Source organism: Physcomitrium patens, chromosome 12 (genome assembly GCF_059467195.1).
Source record: "Physcomitrium patens ecotype Gransden chromosome 12, ASM5946719v1, whole genome shotgun sequence".
Classification (NCBI taxonomy): Eukaryota; Viridiplantae; Streptophyta; class Bryopsida; order Funariales; family Funariaceae; genus Physcomitrium; species Physcomitrium patens.
This window is the reverse complement of record NC_143421.1, coordinates 4,200,813-4,206,812: the sequence shown is the minus strand read 5'-3', so window position 1 is coordinate 4,206,812 and position 6,000 is coordinate 4,200,813.

The window sequence follows — 6,000 nt, the reverse complement described above, 5'->3', positions numbered from 1 at the left end:
ATTGAATATTAATAAAGTCCCTTTTCTTTATATTTTCACTGTATACTCGTGTTACAACACGACATCCACCCCCTCTGAACCTGTGCATCCTCCGGTATGGACCAATTTATCCAATTGCTGTTTAATTCAGAATATATCCTCTACGTCTTTGTCCTGTTCGTCTTCGTCACCTTCATTATCCAAATCACTTTCATCTTCTTGCTGCGGAATCTCTATACCTTCATTAAGGTCTTCCATATTCATCTCCGTGTGTCTTCGTTTAAATATTTTTACTCGCTTCCCTGCAATTGGTATTTTCAATTTTGTACCATCTAACTCCCGTAACGAGTAAGTCACATTATCATGATCAATTGTTACCACATATGGTCCAAACTAACGTTTTGAAAATTTCCGCAAAGTACTATGTTGATTATCCAGACTATTGTCATAAACAAGTACACAGTCACCTTCCTCGATTGCTTTTGGTCTCAATCGATGTTGCTTATCGAATCGCGCCTTGTTTTGTAACCTTGCTCTTTTTAACCTTCCCAATGATATCTGGACATCTTCCGTTCTTGGCTCCAATTATCGAATCCTAATAGCCAGAAGTTCTTTTCTTGTCAATCCATCTTCCCATGGTAGCATATTCTAAGTAAGTACCCTTTCTTGAATTGGCATAATTGGTTTTTGACCTGTCATAAGTTCTACTGGTATATATCCTGTCACCGAACTATGTGTTGTTCGATCAGCCTATAATGCAAATGACAAAAGCCGTGGCCACTCTTTAACTTTTTCATTACAAGCTTTAACCAATGCTTTCACAATCGGCGAGTGACCGCGTTTGCTTTTTGCATTCCCTTCCGGATTATAAGCAGTAGTCAGTGATGGTTTAACTCCACATCTTTCAAAGAACTTACGAGCTTCTTGTGCATTTAATTCTCCACGATCTCCAGTGACTTTTCCTACGCATCCGTAGCGGCAAATGACATCTTCAAGCAAAAACCTACAAATCTCCTCTGTAGATTTTGTCCTCAATGCTCTTCTTTCTACTTGATTTGATAAATCTTTTCGAGCTAAAACCAAATATCTCATCTGCTATAATCCAACCGGCATAATAACCAAATCAACAACCCATTTAAAGTGAATAGCCAGAGGATACGTAGGATGAAGACCATCTCGATGTCGGATATTAGAATACAATTGACAGATTTCACATGACTCTACAAATGAGAGCACATCTCGATACATATTTTTCCACCAATATCGTTCCTTGAGTTTAGCAAAAGTAGCCCAGATTCCTCTATGCCCTGCCCATAAATTATCATGAAACTCCTTTAATAATTTTAGTTTTTCTTCCTTTTTGCCTATCACTCGTCGTGGCATCCCAATTCCTTTCTTCGGTCTCTTCCATAAAAATCCATCTCGAAGTAAAAATCCATATGCTTTTTTTCTTATTTGAATGAATTTTTTTGTAGACCAATTCCCCTACTTAGTCAAGGTATTCAAGTAATGACCAATATCCAATAATTCTCCTTCATAAGATTCTTCAAGAAATAGCTTGTCTTCTCTGTTGAGATTTGATATTGAATAGAATTTCAATCCGACGTCATCAATGTCTTCAACCATTTCGTCCTCCCTCTCGTATCTTGCTCGAGATAGCATGTCTGCTACTAAATTGTCCTTCCCAGTAATATGCTTAAATTCTGGATTTAGTGACTTAATATAAACAATCCATCTCAACATTGCAATATCTGGCGTTGAACAGTTAATAACCATTCCAAGCAATGGCAAGCAATCTGTTTCAATTACTACTACTGCCCCAATCAAATAGTCCTTTTCAGCTTTCATAGCCGAAACGACTCCCCAAAGTTCTCTTTTGACTTGCGAATATGCACGCTGACGAATACTTAAAACTTTAGTCCCAAATCGAACTGCAAATCTATTTCTACTGGAATCATCTTGACCCTTAGCCCATCCAATGGCAATTGGACTAGCGTCCACAATAAGAATCACTGGTCTATTGCACTTATAATCAACCTTCCTCAATATTGGAGGTGACATCAATAATTTCTTCAATCTTTGCATTGCCTGAATATGCCTTTCTTCTCATTTAAATCGGTAACCCTTGCGTAACAGTTCATATAATGGATCCGCTATGTGAGCAAAATGAGGGATCCAGATTCGATAAAATATACATGCAACCAAAAACCTGCGAACCTCTATTAAAGAATCACAATCCTCTTTCATCCTTCCAATTGCATCAACTTTAGTCGGATCTGGTTTTCTTTCGTAAGATCCAAATAAATGTCTAACAATTACAACCTCTCGTACTCCAAATATGGACTTCATACCCAATAATGTAAGATGAACTTCTCCAAGCCAAGTTAAAATCTTTTCACAATCTTGTATATGATCAACAACATATCTGTGACACCCCCTCATATCTAAAGTTTCATCCTTGTCTCCTTCTCTGCACCCTTTTATAGGAACATCATCCAGAAAAGGCATAGTCTTTTCCGAAATAAAATCTCTCAATACCTTATTCATCCCATTCATCATATGCGCAACTGAGTTGGTCGCACCTTGAGGAAGAGTGCACATTCTAACCAATCCAAGTGGTGTCCTCATTGTTGTCATATCTCTACTTCCTTCGACAAGTTGAAATTGATCATAACCTGAATACAAATCACCCATTGAATAGATCGCCCTTCTTGCAAACGCCTCAGCAAATTCATCCACAATAGGTCCAATTCCTGCATTCCTGATAGTTCTTGCATTCACCGATTGCATATCTTGAATAAACCGTAGTGATCCATTCTTCTTAGGTACCGTAAACCATCGACTAGAATACGGTGCAAATGAGGGTTCCGATATTTTTATCTTCATCTTTTCTTTTAATAGTTCCACCAATTTAGGTAAATGTGCCCTCGGTACTGGAATCGGTCTTAGATTCCAAGGTACATGCGGTACAGTGAAGATAACCATAGGTGTTATAATATTTGGATCCACACACCCAATTTCATGAGATTCCAAGGCAAACAATCTACCTTGTCTAGCCAACATCTTTTTGAAGCAAGTAATTTCCTCCGGCAATAAAGAACCATCACAACCAATCTTCAATTCTTCAAAAGTCTCTTTAGTAAACTGATGACCAATACTCACTGGATCTCTTAAACTTGTTTCTTTTGATGCTTCTCCTATTTATTCTTTAGAATCTTCTGGTAATGGTCCAGCAACAGGCTTTACCTTCTTATTTGCCATTTTATATCTCGTCTCTACAGTGACTTTTGGTGCTTGAAAAGATTCAAGTATGGTATAAACCTCTCTTGAATGAATCTCAACAACCTTATCATTATCCCCTAACACAATAGATGTAATCAATTACAATGAATCTTCCAGTCTATTTTCTTCATAAACATCCAAAATCCTCTCATCATCTTGCAATGTACCTAACTTAGGTAATTATCCTTCAATATCATATAATCTTTTTCTTTCCTTTCTTTTAAAATCATCAACTTTCTTATACATAATATTTCCATTCTCCAATATACCAATAAAACTCGCATTAAAAGGCACCTTCATCTCGCGAGAGTACCTCCTCTTTTGTACCTTTATAATCTCACTTTAGAGTGGTACCTCCCCAAAATCCTTAAATCCTTCAACAATCTTTGGCAATGGTTTCTCCCTCAACCTATCTCGATTCCGTTCATGGTTAGGACGTACTGTTAGAAATTGTACAGCTTTCCTCCCATCTTCGCTCTATATCCTTGCATAAGCAGAACCATCATCAAGTACTTTTGTTTCCATCCGTATTGCCGTAATATAAGATTGTCCTAAAATCAACGGATAAGACGTTGTATCTTGAACGAAGAAATGTTGCTCCGTCGCAACATCCTCAATCCGAATTTTGACATCTGGACAAGCTCCATATAATTCGCCATGTGTGTTATTAGCTGCTCGAATTGCCCATCCATGTTCCATATCAATTGGTCATTTTTGCTTCTTATAAAGATTTTTAGACATAAGATTTATTTCAGAACCGTGGTCGACTAAAACAACTATTGATTCTTCTATATCTCCTACTTTCACCAATACCTCAGTAGTTGCCCTTGCCCAATGCTTTCGAGTATAATGGCTCAAAGTTTCCATTTCCTTGTCACTAGAATCTTCGAAATATACTTGTTGATTATACCCATTCCTTTCATTTGTTGATTGCTTGTAACCAATATCAACCTCTTCTTCATCTTTATATATTCTTGCAACAATAGCATGACTCATTCTAGTTTCGTCCATTAATTGCCTCTTTCGCTTAATGCTGTCAATGATGACATCATGAAACTCCCTCTTTGCAATTCCTAAGACTTCTTTCAAAGTGAATTCCACCTTAGCGTTTAATATATGTTCTTCCAACATCCCTTTCAAATTTGTTGCCGCTTCAATGTCAGAAAGTAGTTTGTAAGCAATTGATTTGCCCTTATCTTTTGTCTCCTTTGTTTTTTCTCCCAATGATGCTGAGGTAAACTTTACTGGCAATTCTTGTGAAGCTGCCTCCCGAGCCTTGTCTCCTCGAGTTTGCCTCTTAGAAGAATTTCCTTCTCTAGTATCATCAAAATTTCCTCGTCTCTTTTCTTCCATCAAAGCTTCATGTTTGCTCTTAGCAATATATGTATGAACTAAAAGAGACTCAACAGGATCCTCCCAACCTGTTGCACCTCGTATTGTAGCTGCAGTCCTCAATAACGCTTCTTGAGGTAATTTCCCTTCTTGCATTGTAGAAATGGCAGAAGCCCAAAACTCACTAGTTTCCATACTTCCACCAATTTCATCATCTACTCTAGCACCATAACTTGTACTTTCTCGTGCTGTTGTTTCATGCTCTTTTAGGTAATCTTGAACTAATGCTCTCATTCCTCCCTTGCTAAAATTGGTTTGAAAAAGATCCTCTCTATTTTTCAATGCTATCTTCCCATCTTTTCAGCAAATAATTCCCTGCCGTATCATATTATTAAATTCATTGCAATCTTTTCTAGTGTGTGAAGCATCATCTCACCAAATGCATCTTTGTACATATCCTTGTTTTGAAACATTCTTCGAATTGTTTATAGAAGTATTCTCTTCAAGTCTTGCCAATTTGATTTGAAGATCTCGCATTCCTCGTATAATTTCTTCCATCCCCATATCTGCTTTCTTTGACAAGGATGTCGAAGGTTGAACTGTAGGCATTGTTGGTGGTGTTGTACGTACTGGCGCTTTGGGTGCTTGTACTGTTTTCGGAATATTGCTCCTATCCTTCCTCCTTTCTTTTTTTGTAAGCAACCCCACTGCATCTTCAACGTTCTTCTACTTCATTGTCAATCATTCATCTTCTTCTTTGTCTTCAAGAAGGAGTTCTAATTTCTCTTGCAATTCTCCATCAGCAGCTTGAAGAAATAGATCAACTTTGTTCGGCTCTAATGTCAATTTTTCTACCTTCGATAATTGAAAGTACTGCCTCTCAAATTCCCTTAGTAGCTCTGTTGCTTGCAAATTCTTATTGGGCCGTTCAATCCATCCCAGAAACAACTTCTTAGTAACGCGATCAGCATCTTCCAAGAAATATTCGTATTTCAATGCATCTGAAAAATCCTCCCATGAATTCCCATAACGATCCGTAATCAATGTAATGTGGTTTCTTATCTCCGGTATCGTGGCAAGTCCAAATAATGCAACCGTTTTCTTCTCAGAAACCCGATTTAATTCCATTTCACGAACATAACATCTTAAATACCTTGAAATATTCCTCCCATCAAATTGATCAATTTTATTGACCACTGCTTGCAATGCTTTGGTTGCCAAAGCTTCCTTTCGATCATTGCTTTGCTGTTGCTGCATTGACAATGAGAAGGCTTGAAACATACTAGCAATAGACGGATCCATGTGCATACCTTGTCCTTTAAAAGACTCCCTACTAGAAACTCCTCCCAAAAATCCTTCAAAATTTTTATTTTCATTTTCCATAAAATAAAGATAAAATCAACCCAA